Source organism: Coregonus clupeaformis, chromosome 29 (genome assembly GCF_020615455.1).
Source record: "Coregonus clupeaformis isolate EN_2021a chromosome 29, ASM2061545v1, whole genome shotgun sequence".
Lineage (NCBI taxonomy): Eukaryota > Metazoa > Chordata > Actinopteri > Salmoniformes > Salmonidae > Coregonus > Coregonus clupeaformis.
The window spans coordinates 31,299,553-31,324,214 of record NC_059220.1 but is presented as its reverse complement, the minus strand read 5'-3'; the positions used below and the strand labels follow the sequence as shown (position 1 = coordinate 31,324,214).

At 40.6% G+C, this 24,662-nt stretch overlaps 1 protein-coding gene across 1 annotated transcript in view; it reads left to right on the top strand.

The window, feature by feature from the left end:
• The window catches only part of LOC121545035 (disks large-associated protein 2-like), a 200,334-nt gene that overhangs the window by 55,202 nt on the left and 120,470 nt on the right, over window positions 1-24,662 (top strand). The gene's annotated exons all lie outside the window — the stretch shown is intronic.

Below are 24,662 nucleotides of genomic sequence, written 5' to 3'. Positions count from 1 at the left end.
CATCCCTTATAATGCATCTATAACCCAAGTGATATTATCTGAACTATCTGGACTCAAAGTATAACTAATATTTATCAATATGATCTTCCCAAATGTTACACCATACCATGAATAAAGTCCCCCCTTCTCCCTTAGACTTATCCTTCAATGATAGGCTTAAAGCCTATGACATGTCACCCTTCATCCTATTTTGAACTCTAGTTTCAAATTGATCTGTGTTCGGTGCTACTCCTCTTTTAATAGTAAAAGCCTCATATGGAAGCTTCAACGTTGACCTGTAACCAAATCCTGTCCATCCCTAATGTAAGAATATAGATGCTTTATCACAAACCCACCAAATATCTCTAAAATTCCCCATAGTCACATTGTCAGTCAAAAGCTAATCATTTAACCATCAAAGTCCTAAGTAACATATTCTTTGTCATTACTACCCTTAAAGTCATGCTTATCCAAAGTTATCATATAACCTCACAATCTGATATTCCCATAAACATACCCCTTATATTCTATGTTCTATAAAACAACTTTTAGCCCTCAATGTTTCACCTGAATACTTCAGGGTTCCGTTGTTACCTGATTTCCTTTCCATCTAACAAATGCACCCAAATTAATTCACTTAACCCAATTCCACCTACCCCTAGGCTTAAACCACTGTTCTGACAACGACATTATTTTATCTGTCAATGACTGTTGCTGATACCACAGTTATGACAAAGCATAACACTGACCCATACCTGATAGAGGGCGCGCGACCGTCCAACATGTCTTGGGCTGGCATCCCCAACAGACATCAACCCTCAAGATTCCTCACTGATTCTTACAGAATGAGTTAATCTATCTCTAATTTTCACAACAGAGGAACGAGCAGTACTGATCAGATACCCCCCTCTGTCATCAAAATCAAAAGACCCCATCCTGCAGCTTCCATGATGAATCTATATTCTCCATTTCAGATTAATCTATATTGTTTCTATCTGCTCTCCTATTTTAACCCCATTCGTACCATAACCTCCTGAGTCCCTCTTGCTACCTCTAATTTCAGAAAAGTTGTTGTCGGTATCATCCTTCCTACATTTGCTATTACCCTCGTATCATTAATCCCTTCCCAAAGTTACCATTACCGTTGTTGATTTAGTTGATGAATTAAAACCCTTAATTCCTTCTAGTGGAAAAGCTACCAATATACTCTGTGTATTATTTACTGTTTGAGTGACTACTGTAATAAACTTATCCTTAACTCCCTCTGTGACTGTGGAACCTTCTACAGATTTCAAATCTTCCATTATAAGTGTCACTTTACGAATTACATAGCCCTTTAACCAATCATTCTTAACCGTAACAACTTCTAATGCTTGCACTAGATAAGTATACATATATTCTCCCTGACCCTTCTCTGTAACATTACGCAACATAAGTGAACAGTCACTCCTAACATCTTCCACTTCATATCGTTGTACAAACTATCCCTCCTTTGACTAGGTGCAACAACTTCTAGTCCTGGTCCTGATAACCATACTTATTCTCCATAATTATCTCTCCATATGGGAGGAACGTCCCCATCCTAATCCCTAATAAGTATTCTTTCCCTAACATTGGTGCTGTATTGGTTCCCTTTTAACCAAATGCGATATATTTATGGCTTTAATAACTATCAATGTTGAAAGAATTAAATTGCTTCTCCCTGTTGTTATAATAGACTCACGTGTTGATGTCCTTAGTTACTCCTAATTTTCCCCAGTTTTCCCCTAAGACTTTGAACTCTTTACTTGTACTTCCCTCTATCACCACTAGTGTCACTTTTTCCCCAAATCTCAGTCCTTTCTCTAAATCCCTGACTTTCAAACTACAAAATACCCCTATAATTACCTTGATCTCCCTGCTGGGAACTGTAACTATAGATACTCAATCACCCTCAATCTTTTCTTATCATTCAGCAACACATACTTTCTCAATGCATCTGCCCCTAACAGATCTAACCTCCTACCATATCTTCCCACTAAACTCTAAAATGTCATTCATCACTTCTCTCTCTGTCTTACTACTAACTTTGAAACTTAGCTTACTGTCTCAGAGTTCCTTCAACCCTAGTTCTCCTAACTTATTTTAATCTAATCTTTTCTCTCATAACATTTACACCTTTTCCCCCTGATTTTCCCAAAATCCCTTACCACCAAATTTTTAGAATATGTGATTGGGAAAGTTCCCCACCTGCTTCTGACTCATTACACACAGACTTGGCAAAACCGACTAAACACCTTTAGCCTAACCTCACATCTCTTTGTGTACGAATGTAACCCAGAATAACAGTCACCCTTATTAAGTTTATTTTTCAGACAGATTGTCTAACAGGCAATCTAATAGATTATCATCCTTCCTATGATATTATCTTTTAAGCAAATGATTCCCAAAAACCCTACTTCTTAAAATATTCTACCAAACAGTCAGTCGTCTAATGTGCCTCTGATTGAACACTTCAATTTACACCATGCATCTCTTCCCACAATGCCATTGGTATATTGTCCTAATATTGGTATGTCTATTTTAATTCCTAGCTCAATTGATTCCCTAAGAGTATTTAAACTGTTTTACTACTTCAAATCCCTATCCTAACCTAATTAGTTTATTTTACAGAGTGATATGTTTAACCTCTTTAGGCTGAACACATAAATGTTCCCCTCTTCACTATCACAGTCCTCTGTTTTTACTTCAATTGTTGGATATTTTTGTTCTTCTCTAATCGGTGCTATCAGCTAACACCCCCCTTCCGGATATTCTAGACCCTCTAGAATATTTAGGGTTCACCTGAAGAACAGGTGATCTTCACTTGCTCCTTCATCTTCCTCTGTTGTTTTCTCCTGACTTGTTGCTGTGGATATGGAGCATCTGGTACCCCCCCTTTGGCTGGTACAATTGCATTTGATATTGTTCAGTTGAAGCTGTAACAGTGATTGTTGATTTGGTTCACTCTGATTCTTCATAACCAACACTTATTTTCTTCTTCTCCACCACCAGTTATAAGTTGTATTTGATTGAGTTTTCTTCGTCCTGTTCTTCTCGTCGTTGACATATCAGTATTCTTCAAAAGTTCTCTTCTAAGTTCTCGTCTCGACATATCATCTTCCATCATCTTCTTACTAGTGGGCTCTTCTTGACCTCAATGTGTTCTTCTCCTTCCATTCTTGAATTCTTCATCCAGTCGTGTTACTTCTTATTCGATTTATCCAGGCATGATAAGCAATCTGCCTATATCTCCATTTCTTCTTTGCTCTTGTACCCTTCTTTCTTCAACCTTCATCAGAGATCAAGTCTCCAGTATCCTTCTTTCCTCTCTTGCCACTTCCTTCTGATCACAGAGTCACCTCCACCCATGGCCTCTCATCAATCACTCTCATCTTCATCCTCCTCATCTCCTTCACGTTCCATCCTCCTTAACCTCCCTCTTTTTCCCAGACATTCTCCTATTGTTGGGATCCTTTTCTTCATCAGTTTTTCTTCTCTTCATCTTTATCTTCATCTTTCTGAACCTCATTCTTCTCTTCGTTTCCAGACATCTCGGTTTTTCTTCCTTCTGGAGTTTTGAATTCATCTTTACCGTCGTTTCTGCTTGTATTCGTCTTCATCTCTGATGCCATAATCACTCTCCTGGATGATGACTGTAAGCTGAGAATAAACCTCCCTAAGCTCTACTTTTTAAACCTATCTTATTGCTGACATATTTTATCAATTTCTGTTTGAGAATGAAGGGCAACTTTTGTTTCACTTGCCAGATACCCTAGCAACACTTTAATTAAAGGATTACCACTATTTCAACCCGTGTAATGACTTTCATAGTCCTGATATCTTTTTCCCCATTGTAACAAGCCTTTCTATTCCTTTATTGTGAACTATCCTATTTTGGACTATATAACTTATGTAGGCTTCCCCCCTGTAATTCTTAATATAACCTAAACATTTTTTAAATAAATAAACGGACGAAAATATGACTATCAAAAATTCAATTCAATGTTTTATTCAAAACCCACTTCCAATAAAAATTAAAAATCAATTAAAAATCTAATTTAAAAAAATGAATAATTAAAATCAATTTTTATTTCCCTATCTTATCAATTTAGCTATTAATGGCTCTCTCACCATAACCCATCAAATGCAAGTATTAAACTTCAGACTATAATCCTAATACAAAGCCTGTACCCCTACAACACTACAATCCCCATAACCCCTTGTTTCTTCCTATGATATAATCCCCAAGTATCATCATTGCAAAATAATGTCAGTACCTGATTTCCAATCGAACTGTAATCCAGCCCAGTGATGTACATAGCCTCCAAAATGTAAACTTTATTAAAATAGTTTTTGCCAAGCCTATGCAAAATTGTCATTTTATCACATTTCTTTAAATTGGAAAATGTTGTAACCTAGCCTGATATCTGATCCTCTGCCTGCGTCACACCTTGTCACGTCATGTGACGTCACGTCACGCCACGCACACGTCAGCCCCTCCTCTCTCTCTCCTCCTGTCGTCTCACCTCGCTCCCTGTGTCTCTCATATTTCAAAAAACATAGAAACACAGAATCACATTTTAGTAGTTAATGCAATTAACCAAGTTATCCACATTCAATATTCGTCCGTTCTACATTCGTTCTAAGACTTTAACTCAGGACTAATTATAGATCACTCACAAACATTTTGATTTTAATCCGTCATTTAATTATTTAATTCAATCTATTATAATCCGTTATCATATATTTAATTTATAAATTCAATAGGTCCCAAAACAAGTTTCATCTTAACCCACCGCCGTTTAAACTTATAAGATTCGTGTTAAAATCTCTTTATGCGTATTTGTTCCGTCGTCTGTGTTCCTCTGTCTCCCCCTGCAGTTTAACCAATGTGTTGTTTTGCAGAATCCCACGCATGCGCAAATATCATTTTAACCTCATGCTTGAGTTTTAGCATCCCCTCGTGGTGTCGTTTAGTGCCGTAAAACAAAACGTTCCCTAATCTCGTGCCATAAACTCCCCTTTCTGTAGTGTAGTGTCGCAAAATTAAACGCATGCGCATAGCCATTCAAGCCCATGCTTACCACATAATAGAACGCCCGCGTTCTACCTCAGTTTCTCTATTTTACACTTATAGCCAGACAATAACACATAACATAACTCACATTTGCGTAGAACTTTCAGTTCCACCTACATACAAACAAGTTTAAGAGGCTTGAATCCATCGCAGTGGACCTCCAAGGTTGAAGTTATCATGTAGCACGCAACACATTTAGCATTTAGCCTTTAGCATTTGCTAACTGCGACCTACGACGTAACGAAACCCGCATTGCGTCTTTAATTGATTACTGTTTCGTTTGCCCTAAATTTATTCTGCCGTGGGTATAGGCTACTTCTACGAGCGATCCCCCCCAATGCAACTATCCCGTCGAACAGAAACTGAGTAAGCCATCCCCAAGAAATGTTCAACCAAACCCCAGTCCAAGACTGACCTGGAAAGTCCTAACGCCCTTCCAGGATTTTGGCCCACCATGCGGTCGCCTCGTCACGAGGGCTTATCTAAACCTGCAATGCTCTAAAATTGTATACATATCTGAATTTCCCAACCATTGTCACCCGTTACCAATGAAATATAACCTTATCATTGCCCATAGTTACCAATGAAATATAAATGTCTCCTACCGTTTTCCTAAATTTGTCATTGCCCATAGTTACCAATGAAATATAAATTTATGCTCTAAATCCTCATTGCCATCCGTTACCAATGAAATATAAACTTATCACTCTAAATTATCATTGTCTATAGTTACCAATGAAATAACATTTTAGCAGACTCCAGTCGACCAGCAACAACGCCACCGAGGCCAGGTCGAAATGGAACATCTCTTCAGTGTACACAAGTCATATCCAATCTAACAAACTCCGAAGCGGTAAGAACACTCACCCTTTTTTCGGCCATGCCTCAGAGAGAGTTAGCCTGGCGGTTGACTGAAACACAGAAGAGACGCAACCCAGCCCCACGTTGGGCGCCATTATGTCGTATATGATGAATGGTGGCAATTATTGCCGTCAACAAAGAGTCCGCTATGCTGCATCGTGTTCAAAGCTTTTATTAAAATCACGAGATTTACAGCATAGGTACAGACCCGCGGTGTCCGGAGAACGGCTCCCCGATTGCCATGGCCGTTCTGACGTCTCATCGTTTAACCCCTATTTATAAACAATGCAAAAAGAGGGGTGACTCCCTCTTCTGGCCAATCACCAGTCTCCCCTGGGGCATCACCCTCCAAACGCTACATTTGAACTAAGATCATAAAACAACATTCTTTGTTCCTCCAAAACATTTAACAAAGGCATAATCTTCAGATACGATAAAGGCCAAAAAGATAATCAAGGACATCAACTACCCGAGCCACGGCCTGTATCATCCAAAAGGCAAGGTCAGTTCAGGTGCATCAAAGCTGGGTCCGTGAGAGTGAAAAACATATTCTATCTCAAGGCCATCAGACTGTTAAATAGTCATCATTAGCCGGCTACCACCCGGTTACTCAACCCTTCACCTTAGAGGCTGCTGCCCTATGCAAATAGACATGGAATCACTGGTCACTTTAATAATGGAACACTAGTCACTTTAATAATGTTTACATAATGTTTAACTCACTTCATGTGTATATATTGTATTCTACTGTATTTTTGTCAATGCCAATTTGACATTGCTCATTCTAATATTTATATATTTCTTAATTCCATTATTTTACTCATAGATTTGTGTGTATTGTTATGAGTTGTTAGATACTACTGCACTGTTGGAGCTAGGAACACAAGCATTACGCTACACCCGCAATAACATCTGCTAAATATGTGTATGTGACCAATACAATTGGATTTGATTTGATATTCAATGTCTGCTTTTTTAAACAATAGGTGCCCTTCTTTGTGAGGCATTGGAAAACCTCCCTGGTCTTTGTGGTTGAATCTGTGTTTGAGATTCACTGCTCGACTGAGGGACCTTACAGATAATTGTATGTGTGGGGTACATAGATGAGGTAGTTATTCAAAAACGATGTTAAACAGATACTTGTTTTAGAAACTTAAAAATGTGACTGGATAATGTACCTGTAACACCCCCAACAAAAAGTGACAAAACAAACTTAACAAACAAAGTGCTACTACATAAAAGCCCACTCACTCCTTGTGTCAGATCACACTTACATCATTCTCATTGAAACATTGAAAGCCAACAGGCGTTGTTATGTCATTCTGCAGCACTCTTACCACCCTCGATGTCCTCTACCTTTGTGTGATGATGCGGTGTGACAATGGTATTCCTGTGGTATGTGTCTTCCGGTGTAGCGTGAATGAGCCAGCACGCTGTGAAGTGCTTGCTGACGTGTGATAGCTTTTGTAACCCACAAGGCTAAAGCAAGATGACAACAGACATTCATTCTGGATAGGATGCTTTGTCGAGCTCGTGTAACAGGTCAACGAATTACAGATTTTTGCAACCGTTCATTTTCTATTTTTTATTTTATTTTGTGAGTTGATTTCACCAAAATATTGTATTGTTCAGCATTTTGTGTAGTTTACAGATATTGGGAGAGTTTAATTGTGTAAGTGCGCCCTCTAGAGTTGGTTTGGTTATATGCGGAGGGAGGTCATGCTTTTCTCAGTCTGCATTGTACTCGGCTGGGAGAGGTATGTATTCACTTCGGCGTGACATAAACTTGATATACCTGTTAAAACTAAAACGTTTCAGTGCACATAGTAACTTGTATGTATATTATATGATGAGTGTACGTACATTTAATCAAGCTGTGTCGTGAATTTAGACATTTTTGAGAGTTGAGAAATTGCTAACTTAGCTAACCTCGTGTTCTGTTTAGCTGTAAGTTAGCAATCATCATTCTATCCTCTTGTGACGAAGCCCACGTTGTTCTTTTTATGTTAGGCGGATTCTGGTCGAGGGTAGAGTTTTGAACATTTTTCTCTCTTTGATGTTGAACAGGTATGTATTCCCTATATCAGGTTAAAAATATGTGTTCATTTAAAATGTTTTCATGTATTGATTAGTGTTTAATGGCACTGAAAAGCTCAAATGTGAAGGATTACATGTTGCTTCGTGCATATTACTGTATGTATTACCTATTTGAAAGATGGTTTATGTCATGTTGCACAGTATTAATATAAAGGCTAAAAGCTCAGAGTTTTTGGCAGAGATAACATGAATATGACACATACATAAGATATACACCAGATGCAATGTTTATTTTCCAATGATGTTGTATTTTATTCCTTGTATTTTTGAATGTGATTATATTGAGTCTGCATTGTATTCGGCTGGGAGAGGCGGATTCTGGTCGAGGGTAGAGTTTTGAACATTTTCTCTCTTTGATGTTGAACAGATTGAGAGAGTTGTACACAATAAAGTGCCTTCAAGTACGCCAGTGTCTTGTCTTCAGTGCACCGGAACACAACGCAGTAGTCGGCAAGGAACAGACCGAGCCGGCTACACTCGGACTGAGCAACACCTCACACTGTCACACAAAACCATTGGCTGGCTGATGTCCTCTAAAAACAGCTGTGCAACCAAACCAAATAGTTTTTTATGGTTATTTGTTTAACACTTGTACTTGGCTCTGCAGATATAAAACATGAAATAGTTATTTGTATTTTATTTTCTGTCTGACTTAGACCAGAGGTGAATTCAGCCAGGACAAATGCAGTAGCGGTGAAGGACTTTCGTCTGTGAAAGTACTATTCATCGACAGTAGACTGAATTGGCTTTGATGTAGGCCTAACACTTGCACCCAGATAAGAGTATAAACACACCACCATACTATACAATTACGACTGTACAATAAGCACTCTAGTATCAGTCACTAACAGCCGCTAGCTGCCACAACCCAACCTGAGGTTTCTGTACCTCAACATGCAATATGATTGTATAATGAGCACATCAGTATCAGTATTCATTCACTTCTGTGATTCATAGTGGCTGACACTGTGTGGTTTCCAGTTTGTTGATAAAACAAGTTTACTGGAGAATGGAGACCAAGTAGAGACTTTCGGACAAGGTGGATAATTGTATAATATGAGGCAGTTTATTCAGAGGTAAAGATATCTGTAAATAGCGTGCACGGACCCGTTCGTCAACCTCGTAGGGAGATATCTGAGAGAGCGAGCCCCTAAACATTGTGTGCTGACATTTTATACAATAAAATAAAGTAGGTTGATTCTAGTAGTTCTGATCTTCTGATTGGTCCTGATGAGTTGGTCGAGGTCACTTCCATTGCATTGGCTCTGAGTCGGGTTCTCTGTCTTCAGATGTTCAGCCTAAGAGAAGGGGGTTTTTGTGTGTGTGTGCTTAACAATGATGATGTGTGTGTGTGTGTGTGTGCGTGTGTGTATGTGTGTGTGTGTGTGTGTGTGTGTGTGTGTGTGTATGTGTGTGTGTGTGTATGTGTGTGTATGTGTGTGTGTGTGTATGTGTGTATGTTTAACAATGATGATGTGTGTGTGTGTGTGTGTGTGTATGTGTGTGTGTGTGTGGGGGTGTGTGTGTGTATGTCCTCAGAGCAATAACTTGTGAGTTGGGAGAACTGAGAGACCTATGGCGTGGGTGTTGTCCATAGCCACCTGCTGATAAGGCCGACAAGATAGAAGTCTTTGTGCATTGTATTAAATCCAAAGTCCCAACACAAGATGGGTCATGCACAAGATTTTAGTCAGACCAAGCTATAACATTATATATATTTACTACGACAAATCCCTCTCTTCACGTCTCCCCAGAGACGTGACCAAGTAACAGTAAAGAAGGAAAACTTAAGACGTGACACAAGCTAACAGTGTAATTGGCAAAATAGGGAAAACTTTATCAGAAGATAAAGTTTTGATTCCCCCTCCTCACGTCTCACAAGAGACGTGACATAAAGCTGAAATGCTGCAATTTGGCAAAATAGGGAAAACTTTATCAGAAGATAAAGTTTTAATTCCCCCTCTTCACGTCTCACAAGAGACGTGACAAAAAGCTTAAATGCTATTCATCATCCAGATATCCTTGGTCAGCATCGTCAATAGCAAGCAAAGGAAACATCCGACCGTTATCTGCAGGATGTGGATCAATAGCGGTGGTTATAATCCTGGTTGTCAGCGTCCGTATGCATGGAATGCAACAGCATCCACAAAGCACTAGAATTGCAGCAAAATTGAGATGGATACAAGTATAGAAGAAACAAGCGTTTTATATTTACCAAACGCATCCATCCAAGAGTCCCACATTGAAGTGTCCACCCCTGAGTGGCTCTTCATCTTACCATTAAGAGTTCGTAACCCTTCCAGGGCAATTATCAAACTGCCATCTGTGGCTGTATTGTTGGGAATAAAGGTACAACATTGTTCACCAAACATAGCACATACTCCTCCTTTTTTCAGCCAGGAGCATGTCGACAGCAATACGATTTTGGAAAGCCATGAGAGAGGTTGCAGCCAACTGGCCATGCACCGCCTCAAAACCTTGTTGTGTCCAATTGCCTAATTTTAACATTAATGTATGCAGTTAATTCTATCGACGTTTTTATTAATAGTACAACAGTCAGCACCCAAAAGGACGAGCCCCCCAAAAACTGTACTCCATGTACCCATGTTCAAGGACAGTTTCACAGACAACAAAGAGAGAGTGTTCTTATCAGCCTGTTATGTGAAACAATCCATATCAGTATAGTGCTCCTCATTAATGCATTCCTTCCAAGCTATTCATCACATACAGATCCAAAAAATAAAACCCAACAATTTTATGGTGTCACTCTAAACAGAGTATAATCACCCTTAAGAATAACAGGATATGGAAATTAAATCACAACATTTAATGTTAATAGAAAATAAAAATAATAATTTTAACCCTCTATTCCTCCCCTACACCTAACATGTACTGAGTTGGCTACCAGCCACCCAGGAATCCTTTACCTTCACATCAGGAAGAATAAACAATCACAGTGGTTAGTAAAAAACGTAAGGTAATAAATGAGCAAGAACTGAAAATAAATGCGTGTATGTATTTTACTAGGCAAAACATGGATCATCCAGCTTGGTCTCAGAGTCAGTAGCAGAGTCACCTGCATCATCCTGGGCCGGTAACAACAGCATCATACCTGACGCCTGCACCACTCCTACCACTGACCTCCTGAGACAGGGGACGATGCAAGCAGCACAACACATTAACAGCAAAAACACAATTACTAGGGTCAGAAATCCAGTAACCACCATAGAAGAGTACTCACCAAACCAGTCACTCAGCCAGGAAATAAGGCAACATCCACAAAGAACAAGTATACCCATAGAGGCCATAACTTCACCCAGAATAGTCACAACAATAGTTTTCCATTTACCAAATACGTTATCAAACCAACCGTTTATGGAGCTATCAATACCAGAGTTCTCAACCAGTTCGTTCGCCAGCGTGGTGATGGTCACTCAAGCGCTTTGGTCACGGGCCCGTCCGGTGCTATATTGTTGGAGATGAAAGTACAGCACATATATCCAAACAGAACACAAACCCCGTCCCGCTCAGCCAAAAGCATATCTAAAGCTATTCTATTCTGCCATGTCATTAAGCTAGTTGCCGCTGTCTGCTCAGCTAATCCCTTTATTGCATCACGAGTGTGGTTAATAAATCTTTTGCTGGTTATATTAAATATAATTTATCCAATCTACATTTTTATTAATTGTTTGACCACCAGAAAATACTTGATTCAAACCCAGCTGCGATCTGATTGTGGATCCCATCAATATATATACTTTCATCAAAGGATCCCGGGAGGAGGTCCTACTTTCTATGTGACAACTCACCAATCTCTGACACGTTTGATTGTTTGCGTATGTAGGTGAGTTCACAATCAGTTATCACCACACATCCATCAGATGTCAGCACGGGCCTGGTTTTGGCTCCTATAATCCTCTTGCTGCAACAAAGAGGAGAGATTTAGTCATGGTCTCTTTAGGTGTGACATTCTCTGTGTGGGAGCAGGAGCTAAGATGCCCTACCCTGTATCCTATCCTTACTAGTCCTAGAAAAACAATAATAAGAATCCCCTGTGACTTCAAACTGAGGCAACCCAGGTCGGGATGACTTTGTTATCGGGGAAACAGATAGTGCAAGTTACCATAAGACTCTTTCACCACATTCCCAGGTGGCTTGCATGGAGGAAAAACCTGACAGAGAGTTAAAGCCTGTCAAGGGGAACGGAGTAGTTGTTATCCCTGGTTTGGCTGTCCTACAGGCAAAACAGTCCTCTTTAGACATAGTTTTTTTCCCGTATACTGAATCCATTCCAACCACAGGTTAAGATTTCTATACCCCGTTTCCACCTGTACTACTTCCTCCAGGTCCATAGTTTTGCACTATCTTTATCACAGCCCCGGTCTCACTACCTCCCTCAGAGAGGTTTACTCTAGAATTTCCCCTTTCCCTACGTCTAGCTGTCTCCTATGCCTTTTCAACTTGTGTTAGGTTAACTACCACTTCTGGCTGAAACAGGAGGGTCCGTGTGTGTTAGGGAATATGGCCCCCCACAATCAGACAGCTACCTACCGTCGGGAGACCTGTGAATCCCCACCCTTGCCCTGAGAACATGTCAGATGCCAGAGGCCAACCCATTGCTTTACCTTCTATCGAACTCACACAGGGATGATCAGACAGGGTAAGGGAATCTTCGTTAAGGAGGCAACCCCCGAACCATAGTGGTGATCGGATCTTTCTCCTAACTCTGTGTTTGTTCGTCAGGTGTAGCTGGTTTTGTACAGTGTGTGACATGCACCCAGATGGATCTCTCAGCTATTCTGCTGGCAAAGGCAGTACTTGGTAGGGCCCTTCCCGCCAGGCCTGATTCAGTCTCCTGGTTAGATAGAGTGGGTCACCTTCTCCTTTAGTTCACCTGTGGGGCACAAAACCTCTGACATACAGGTGTGGTTAATAAACTATCATACATGTTTGTTTTTTTTTTAAGTATTTTGTCCTCTCCTTCGTATATATTTAATAAAGTATTTTGTCCTCTCCTTCGTATATATTTAATATTTAATCCAACCATCCCCCTCTTTGACACATGATTTGGCCATGTGTCAATATTACCACCTACCTAAACAATCACTTTAGTTAATATTGGTATTTCATTATCCAATTGCCATTCCTCCACTCTCTCTTCTGTTATTTATGGTTCAAATCAAATATATTATTACCAAATTATAATCTTGTTCACAATTTTCACAGTACTATAAATTACCCTCAACTTAGTTTATTTTACTATCTTAAAGTCTTCCTCTCATGCCTGTAGAATGTACTAGTGTGGATGATTAATTAACACCAGAATGTTAAAACAGAGTTCAGAAGCCATTGAAATCATTTAACGAACTGTTTAATCCCATAGTATACTAAACAATTACCATTATTCTAAATATTTCATAAATGTTAGTTATCCCAAGTGTTCATTAAGTCCTCATGACATTCATTCTCATAAGAAATCATATATACCCCAAACTCAGCCAAAACCTAAAAAATCCATAAAATTCACTGTGTGCACCTTTAAGACCTATAACCCTTGACCTGCTGAAAACCCCCCAAAATTGAAACAAGGCTTTATAAACATCATACTAGGTGTGTTGTTTTTATTTGAAAACCCAATTTGAAAAACAACCACAAATAGCCAGGCCTTAATTTGGTAGCTCACTTTCATGACCTAAATACGGCCTAACTTCACTACTGCTCCCCCTAGCCCTTGGCAACATTCCAACGAGATGAGCTAATCTCTTTCTCCTGGTTATCCCCAGTCTTAACCCATCAATAATTGTTTGTATCAATCTAATTCCTCATAACTAATCTATAAAACCACTCAAAATTCCTCGCGTATACAATTATTATTTAATTGATTACCCTAACTCTGCTACATGTACCAAACATTTATATTTTCCCGCTAAACCATTTCAGTTCGCTATTCAATTTATTTAACTGTTCTCTCTGATTATGCCCTAATTAATAAAACAAATACTTGCTATCGTTGATTAGCATACATTTAATAATGTTCCTACCATCTGAACTGTACTGTCTCTCACCCTCCCCTTGCTCCTTCGGGAGAGCGCATGGTAACCTTATAACATATTTTCATAGACTTTTCTAGAATACTTCTATTTAAGCTATCTAATTCAACCTTTCACATCCACATAGTAATCTAGGTATATAGCCCCACTGCGAAAGCTTTGTCTACTGTCCCTACCTGTGTTCGAACCAGGGACATCGCCAGTCACTCCACACCATCTACGATTCTCACAAAGTAAATACTTTCACGTCGCACATCCAGCCACGTCATCACCCCCGTCTAGCCAGCCCTTCCGTCTCAAACACCCTAGTAGCCTAAATAAAACACACTCTAACAGCGTTCTGCATTTTCCTCTATCATCGGGTTTAAGAACTAACGTAACAACATTAACTATTCTCTATTGCTGTAGTAACGTCTTGTTTGGTTCAGTTTATTTATTACGGAGTGTCCATAATACTATAATAATACATAATCGAATTCCCCTCATGCATACAGATTTCACCTTATGCCATTGAAATGCCAAATAAACCATAATAGTTCAATGGAGCCCCCTATTGGCTCTCCCCTACCTATACATTACTTCTACAACCACTTTAGTTATGGTCCGATTACAAATTAAACCTTATCACATGATCAAACAACGCCACAACCTTAAACTCATATGGGGCGGCAGGCAGCTTAGTGATCAGTAGCGCCGCGCCAAGAACCGAGAGGTCGCCAGTTCCAATCCCCGAGCCGACCAGGCGAAAAATCTGCCGATGTGCCCTCGAGCAAGGCACTCAACCCCAATCGCTCCTGCAAGTCGCTCTGGACAAGAGCGTCTGCCAAATCACCAAAAATGCAAATGTAAATATTCTCTACTTTCTCACCCATCTCATCCCTCGTCAGAAACCCACAGGCACCTCTCAAATAATCACCCCGTGGTGTTCCCAGCCAACTCCAGTCTTTCCTCGCTCCAAAAGCCACACTTTCGCTCTCTCCAGCCCCCTCCCTCGCAACTCTCTCTTTCTCTCTCACTGCTCATTTCTCCTTTACACACCTTATGTATCTGTTTTAAGCATGGATTCGAGTTTATCTGCGTCCAGACGTCCCTCAAAACCATACCTCTCCCTCCACCTAATGTCTAGAACTCTGCCACAGTTAAACTTCTACCTCCTCGCAACCTATAGGGTAGGACCTCCCCTAATAGGATTTATGCAAAAGGTTTCAGTTCAAACTGGGTCCCTTTAGGAATCTAGTTGTGGGTCAAATCTTATCCACCAATGCGTCAATCCGTAGTTCGACACATTCTGGATACGTTTATCTTTATTCCTTATTCCTTATTCCTTATTCCTTAATTCCTTAGTATAAAACACAATACCAGATATCTCATGTATGCCTTAATTCATTAGGATGGAAAATTATTTAACAAGTATTCATACTCACGCTCAGTACTACTGATCATAATTTGGTATTGGTCTATAATACAATATGCAAGATTTCGTTTTAACAGGCTCTGCATACCTTTTTAGAAGAGCGCGCTCTGATCAGGTTTCCTGAGCCAAGACGAATAGTTGATTTCTCCAGGATTTTCAGGTCACTCTTCCGTCTGTTTTTAGATCGATGATTTGCCTTTTTCCTCTCGCACCAACTTTTAGATCGAATTAAAAAACCATTCGGCACCACTCCCGCTCTATCCTGTATTTTTTTGATCTAGATATTCATTAAACTTGAGTTTTGGGACGGTAGTGGTTGCCATGGTTATGCAGTTTTTTTTAGACTATCTTGGTGCTCTTAGCCCGTCACTGGCCGAATCCAGCAATGTATTCTTGGCGCTGACTGAGATTTATCTCTGATGTCCCACCCTCGTACACAAAAATGTTCAATACTTTATTATTAGGAATTATTTTGCAAAAGGTATTATTGTTTTTCAATTATTCAAATTATTATATATTTTCCCAAAAGGTATCAGAACCGCCCTTTTGGAACAATATATTAACAAACTCAAGCGCTCCCAAAATAATTATCAATTTAATTTTAGGAATTATTTAGCAAAAGTTATTATTGTTTTTCAGTTATTCGAGTTATTATATATTTTCCCAAAAGGTATCAGAACCGCCCTTTTGGAACAATATATTAACAAACTCAAGCGCTCCCAAAATAATTATCAATTTAATTTTAGGAATTATTTAGCAAAAGTTATTATTGTTTTTCAGTTATTCGAGTTATTATATATTTTCCCAAAAGGTATCAGAATCGCCCTTTTGGAACAATATATTAACAAACTCGAGCGCTTCCAAAATAATTATCAATCTAATTTTAGGAATTATGAAAATACCAACACCACAAGAGGGAAAAAGTTCAAGTCAGCTTTTAGCGCAGCGGCTACATAACAGGCAAAATAGGACTCGGTGGTCCTCTTAAAAGTTATCCACTAGTTAGTCTCATGAAACGGCCAATCTTACACAACATTCAGGTTATCATTTCAACAATTACATTTTCATTACATATCAGCATCAACACACGAATTCAGTTTAAGTTCCTCACAGTACATATAGTTGAGTGCCACGTCAACCAATTGCCCGACTATCTGAACTTGTATTTTTTTTTTTTTTTTTTTGATTCTCCTCAAGGAGACTCCCAGTCGTTTAAACCATTCAACTGGCGTCTAGTCGGGAGAACCTTTTCTGGACTTGGATTCTCACGGAATTAACTCAACCCGACTATCTGAATCTTTTTATCAAGTCACCAGATCCTTCTCTTGTGGATCAAATAAAAGGGGGTCCATCGCTTGTGGACCAAAACCTCTGTAATAGGCTCCTCACTAGAAAGCCGCATTTCAACAGAAAATAAAACCACTGTAACTAGACTTCTTCTCTTAGAGTCACATTTCAACAGTAAAAACCTAAAGAATTCAGATATCTTTACATATGTGCCTTTTGAGTCATAATAGATATGTTATAAATTTTACAGTAATCCATACTCACGCCCAGTACTTACTGATCATAATTTAGTTTATCCTACAATACAATATGCAGATTTTGTTTTAACAGGTTCTGCTTACCTTTGTATTGACGGCCGTCTAGATCAGTTTCCTGAGGCGAGCTGGATTCCCGGCTGCTCCTGCGGACAGGTCACCCGTCCTTTCAGATCCGTCTCTTACTTGTCTCCTGTCTCTATCAACTTTTATGGACCGAATTCAGAGTTAGAAAACCACCCTCTGCTACCAAGTTTGTTGATAAAACAAGTTTACTGGAGAACGGAGACCAAGTAGAGACTTTCGGACAAGGTGGATAATTGTATAATATGAGGCAGTTTATTCAGAGGTAAAGATATCTGTAAATAGCGTGCACGGACCCGTTCGTCAACCTCGTAGGGAGATATCTGAGAGAGCGAGCCCCTAAACATTGTGTGCTGACATTTTATACAATAAAATAAAGTAGGTTGATTCTAGTAGTTCTGATCTTCTGATTGGTCCTGATGAGTTGGTCGAGGTCACTTCCATTGCATTGGCTCTGAGTCGGGTTCTCTGTCTTCAGATGTTCAGCCTAAGAGAAGGGGGTTTTTGTGTGTGTGTGCTTAACAATGATGATGTGTGTGTGTGTGTGTGCGTGTGTGTATGTGTGTGTGTGTGTGTGTGTGTGTGTGTGTGTATGTGTGTGTGTGTGTATGTGTGTGTATGTGTGTGTGTGTGTATGTGTGTATGTTTAACAATGATGATGTGTGTGTGTGTGTGTGTGTGTATGTGTGTGTGTGTGGGGGTGTGTGTGTGTATGTCCTCAGAGCAATAACTTGTGAGTTGGGAGAACTAAGAGACCTATGGCGTGGGTGTTGTCCATAGCCACCTGCTGATAAGGCCGACAAGATAGAAGTCTTTGTGCATTGTATTAAATCCAAAGGCCCAACACAAGATGGGTCATGCACAAGATTTTAGTCAGACCAAGCTATAACATTATATATATTTACTACGACAAGTTCCATGGGGACAGCAGGGGGCTGTGTCTGTAGTGCAGTGCAATTAGCCTAAGAACAGCCAGGCCTTATTGAAGGAGATGATTCCTCACCCTGCTACTTCAGAACCGCCAGCTCAGCTCCACAGGGAGGCGTCAAAAGGCCTTGAAGGATGATGGCAGACAGGTGAAGGTAAACTGAAATCAATGGCTAGCCACAAACCAAGGAACACTGGCATTCCGCTAGCTGTCTGTGTGTGAGGGTGTGTCAGTGATGTGTATCTGTGTGGGTGGTTGTGTGTGTGTGTGTGTGTGTGTGTGTGTGTGGGATGTAGCTCAGTTGGTAGAGCATGGCGTTTGCAACACAAGGGTTGTGGGTTCGATTCCCACGGGGGGCCAGTATGAAAAAATAAAAAATAATAATGTATGCACTCACTAACTGTAAGTCGCTCTGGATAAGAGCGTCTGCTAAATGACTAAAATGTAAATGTGTGTGTGTGTGTGTGTGTGTGCTGTGCTTTATTGACTGCCTACCATTGACACAGTCCTAAACCGCCTAGATGTTTGAGGGCTCTACCTTTCAGCACTGTCCAAACAGAGCTCATAGAGTGTATCTGCGGAGTGGAGGAAAACAGTATCACTGACAGACTCTCAAAACACAGAGAAAAGTTTACATTCCCCAAACATCACTTCTGTCACCACCCCATACACTGTTTTCATAAACTATCTAATTTCACTCATAGAGCTGTAGGCCTATGTGTTGTACTCACAGGTGCAGAAGATTCCTGTGAAAAGACAAGAGCAGAAAGCTAATTAGCACCTGAACCTCGACATCTCACTCAGTACATTTCTGGAGGTGGAGATGAGATGCCTCAGCTGACATTGGAGGTGTGAGCATTGTTGCTGATATGCAAATGAGGCAGTTAATTACGGTGTAATATATTATCAGATCTACCAGGACTGTTTGCTTTCTTGTATGGAGATGGATGGAAATAATGTATTGCTAATAGGGATGTCAAAGGTCAGTTTTGTATTGTTTTTCTAAAGATATACTCCAAGTCTTTTGATGTCATTGAAATGAGTTTACTCACTGCAGTGTGAGTGTTTGTGTTTGTGTTTTATGAATATATATGATGGCTATATCCTGCCAATTTACATTGAATGACCATACATAGCGAGAGAGATTGTCTTATTGCAAACGGCAACAACTCTTGACTATAAAAGAGACTTCATACATAATAATGTGCTTTCTGTATTACATAATAGCATCTTCCATAGCAGTGTTCTGTATCAATAAATGTACCTCTTGTAAATGGTAGATTTGATTTGATTTTAATCCACATTTCACATAGCCTAGGGGGTTCCAGTAGTGTGCAATAGCCTAGGGGGTTCCAGTAGTGTGCATCCAGGAAAACATTCATGCTCAAAGCCCTGTAGCTAAATCTCAAATTACTGTGAACTTTATGGTGAATGCACTCATCTCTCTCTCTCTCTCTCTCTCTCTCTCTCTCTCTCTCTCTCTCTCTCTCTCTCTCTCTCTCTCTCTCACTCTCTCTTGCCCCTCTCTCTCTCTCTCTCTCTCTCTCTCTCTCTCTCTCTCTCTCTCTCTCTCTCTCTCTCTCTCTGCCGATATGAGTTGATTGTGAATCCCATTGGTTGCTTGGCAACCGCTTGCAGCACGCTTAACTTCAATTTGGGCTTAGTGTTCTCATCTCATAATCAAAATAAATCATAGCTTTTGTTTTCCTTACTTCTAAGTAGTTCTGGATTGTTACAGAATATTGATGTCTGTGTTATAACACTACCCATAATCCCTATTTGAATGTACAGGTAACTGCCAAAATAAAGCAAACACCAACATAAAGTGTCTTAATAGGGAATTGGGCCACCACGAGCAAGAACAGCTTCAATGCACCTTGGCATAGATTCTACAAGTGTCTGGAACTCTATTTGAAGGATGCGACACCATTCTTCCACGAGAAATTCCATAATTTGGTGTTTTGTTGATGGTTGGTGGTGGAAACCTCTGTCTCAGGCAACATTCCAGAATCTTCCATAAGTGTTCAATTAGGTTGGAATCTGGTGACTGAGATGGCCATGGCATATGGTTTACATCGTTTTCATGCTCATCAAACCATTCAGTGATAATAATAATAATAATAATATGTCATTTAGCAGACGCTTTTATCCAAAGCGACTTACAGTCATGCGTGCATACATGTTTGTGTATGGGTGGTCCCGGGGATCGAACCCACTACCTTGGCGTTACAAGCGCCGTGCTCTACCAGCTGATCTACAGAGGACCACAAAGCGTTCATTCGTGTCCTGTGGATGGTTGCATTGTCATCCTATGGGGGAATAGCCATGGTATGTATAACATGCTATACATTAGGGATTATCAACTAGATTCAGCCGTGGGGCCATTTTTTTTATTGAGTTGATGGTTAGTGGGCCGGAACATAATTACAAATAATTTGTAGACTGCAAATTGACCGCAAGAAGCCCAAACCGATATAAAATTTGACTTTTTCAAATGTTTTGTTGTCTGAGTGAGGGAAATGCTGTAAGTTAAGAGGACTCTATGTATTTTGAAAAATGAGTAGTTGAGGATTATATTAAATACCGCTTTGATGTCATACAAGCAAGCCAAACACCCGCGAGTCCAAATGTGCACTTCACATTTCCATATCATAAAACTCATGTCATATACAGTGTCAGCGTTTATGATCACTATGTTTGATGTACAGTTACAAGATGACATGGCGTCATACGCTGGGTTGTTCTGAACAGAATGAGCCTATGTTTGTCTATTGTGAAGAAAGATTGCTGTGGCACACACACCTGAATGCACTCATGAATCCTTTCTATGCGCACCAAAATTAGGATCTGTTTCCCTGAATTGCATTGTGAAAGCCTAACACTGTAATATCGTATTTTATAACTTAGTTAGTAATGTTGGCAATAGAATAGGCTTTCAAATTATGCCCACCTGACCCAGATTGCAATTTATAATGGACCGGTTTTGGATTGCGTAAACAACAACAGTAATTGTGTGATGACGGGGATGCAGGGCTGTGTTCCAAACAAAACAACTACAAGTGTGTTTGCTCTAGTTCCTCAACGACAGAGCTAGGAGAGCTCAAAAAAGCACCTTATAGTTGAAGACTCTTTGAGTCATAAAAGTGCATTGAAATGACTTAGGAACTGTGCACACTTTGGAGAGGTGTGTGGTCACTTGGAGACACGAGTTAGTCCTCTCATGCAACCCCTTGTAATGTTTTTGTCTTATGTTGAACCTACCCCACATTTTCCAGGAATATTCTAGTCATGCTACTGAATTTATCAACAAATGCGGCGAAAAGTACAGTAAATGTAAAATGCACATAAAATCAACAGTATAATGTTTGGATTCAGTCTTGTGTCAGGTGAACTGTTGTGTCAATAACAGTCATTACTCTGGTTCTGTGTCCAACTGGACAACAGGCACTGGATAGGAGAGGCTCTTGACTGTGGCCCATGTGATGAGAGTATAGCAGAGCAGTGACACATTGCCTTGAACCTTAAAAAGTGCTCCTTCACTCCTGTGCTGTGCTCCTGCCAAGCACTGGAAACTACCATTACCCCAGGCAGAGGATAGAGGGAAAGTGGAGGAGTGCAGTTCAGGTTGCTGGTGAAGTGGTGTGTGTGTGCGTGTGCGTGCGTGTGCATGTGCGTATACCTTCCCAGCTGTTGCAGGGACAAGCTGTAGTTATGCTGCTGGTTTAGCTACATCTCTCATGTTTAGCTTGGGGAGGACAAGGTTGTTGTTTATCTAATCTAGCAGCTAATTGATCCGATTAGAGGAAGGAGGGCCTTGGTGTAGCGACAGAGAGGCTCCTCTGGCCCCTTCAGTAAACTGGTGAAGGAGAGCCGCTTTAAGGGCACGACACACACAGCTGGTGTATAGGCCTCAGAGGAGGCATGGAGTAGAACAAGTCTAGCAGACGTGTTAGTCTGGGGGGGGGGGGGAATCATTCTCATCATCAACAATTCTGCCTGAGATCATTATGGGAGTGTGTGTCTGACTCCAGGAACAAATATGGATAATCTTGCATATTGGAAACACGCAGACAGACATACCGTGTGCTGAACGCACACACACACACATACACTGAAGCGTGGAAATTATTTTCCTTCACTGACTAAGGAAGTTGTGTCAGACTCTGGCATCATTACTGAGAAATATGTGATAAGTGATGCTTTTAGCATTTTATCTCGGCAGGCTTTTTATTTAAAATAAATGGTGGTTTAATTGACCTTGGTCAGTCAGTCGACTGCTCCACCCTCTCCCAGCCTCCAGTTGGCTCGATGGAAGATCAGTCATCTTCTAGTGAATCTTTGTTTTCATTTCAACAACTCTCTGCTTGTGGTGTGCTAGATAACTTGCTTAAGATTTCTGTGAAAAAAATCGACTGGGGCTGATTTGCTTGATCCTTTCTTGCTGCAGCTTTCTGCTCCCCTAATTGCGGAGTTATTTACACATATTTTGAATCTGACTATTATCTTGGGTGCTATCCCCAGGGTTTGGGAGGCGGCCCATGTGCTCCCTCTCCACAAAGGGGGTGACCCCTCAGACCTAAATAATGATCACCCAATCTAGAAATTGTCTTGCCTAGCAATTAAAAAAAAATCCTTAATCAACTGTCAGCTTAAATCCTTCCTGGCTACGAGATATATTCTAAGTGTTCACCAGTCTGGTTTCTGGCCGGGTCATAGCACCACCACTGCTGCAACCTTGGTGTTAAATTATGTGGTTAAGGGTATGGATAGGAGGAAACACTGAGCTGCCCTCTTTATCGACTTATCGAAGGCTTTCAATACTGTTGACCACTCTTTATTGATTAAAAGATTGTCTGCAATTGGTATGTAACAGGCGTCATGTAATTGGTTAGAAAATTGAGTGGCGCAGTGGTCTAAGGCACTGCATCGCAGTGCTAGCTGTGCCACTAGAGATCCTGGTTTGAATCCAGGCTCTGTCGTAGCCGGCCGCGACCGGGAGACCCATGGGGCGGCGCACAATTGGTCCAGGGTAGGGGAGGGAATGGCCGGCAGGGATGTAGCTCAGTTGGTAGAGCATGGCGTTTGCAACGCCAGGGTTGTGGGTTCCATTCCCACGGGGGGCCAGTATGAAAAAATAATGTATGCACTCACTAACTGTAAGTCGCTCTGGATAAGAGCGTCTGCTAAGTGACTAAAATGTAAATGTAAAATTACTCGACCGACAGGACACAATGTGTTTTTTAAGTCAGGTTTCCTTGATATTACAAAAGCTGTCCCACAGTGATCAATTTTAGGTCCTGTACTTTTTGCCCTCTATATAAGCAATGTTGGTTGACCTGCATATTTTTTTTGTTTTACATACACATGTATGCAGGTGAGTCTGTTGGGTATTGCCACCAAGGTTGACCAGGCTCTTTTGGAGCTTCAATCTGCCTTCATTGCTTTGCAGAAAGCCTTTGTTGAACTGAAATTGGTACTTAATGCAGGTAAAACAAAGTATATGTTGTTCTCCAAATCACATAAAAATGTTTCTGATGATTTATGCATATGTAGATTGGATGGTGCCCTCATCGATCGTGTCTCCACTTCTAAATATCTGTATTGACAAAAAAGCTATCTTTCAAAAAGCATGTTGATGAGTTAGCTAAGACATTTGAAATTAAAATGACCTTCTTTTATAGGAGTAGGACATGCCTTTCATTTAATAGCAGAAAACTAATCATTCAGTCGACATTCATACCGGATATAGACTATGGCGATATTGTCTATATGAATGCAGCTGCCACTGTAATGAAGCCATTGGACGCAGTTTATCACAGCGCACTACGCTTTATTACGGGCGATAGGTTCAGTACACATCACTGCATTCTGTATCAGAAAGTAGGCTGGCCCTCTTTGAAGTCTTGAAGATCTATGCATTTCACACTTTTTCTATATAAAGCCCTCCTGCATACATTTTCACCGTACCTTACTTCATTGTTAACTTACAGACGGGGGCTTCCCGAGTGGCGCAGCGGTCTAAGACATTACATCGCGTCACTACAGACCTGGGTTCGATCCCAGGCTGTGTCGCAGCCGGCCGCGACCGGGAGACCCATGAGATGGCACACAATTGGCCCAGCGTCGTCCGGGTTAGGGGAGGGTTTGGCCAGCCAGCATGTCATTGTCCCATTGCGCTCTAAGGACTCCTTGTGGTGGGCCGGGCACATGCACGCTGACTTGTGTCGCCAGTTGTACAGTGTTTCCTCCGACACATTGGTGCAGCTGGCTTCCGGGTTAAGCGAGCAGTGTGTCAAGAAGCAGTGCGGCTTGGCAGGGTCGTGTTTCGGAGGACACATGGCTCTCGACCTTCGCCTCTCCCGAGTCCGTACGGGAGTTGCAGCGATGGGACAAGACTGTACCAATTGGATATCACGAAATTGGGGAGAAAAAGGGGTAAAAAGTACACACAAAAAAACGAAAACACTTACAGACGTTCAAGATACAAGACCCGGTCTCAGGGTGACTAACTCTGGAGATCCCTTTGATCTCTACTAAGTTAGGTAAATCTGCTTTTAGTTTTTTTACACCTTATTTGTGGAATAATCTGCAAAGTTCTCTAAAATTTTAT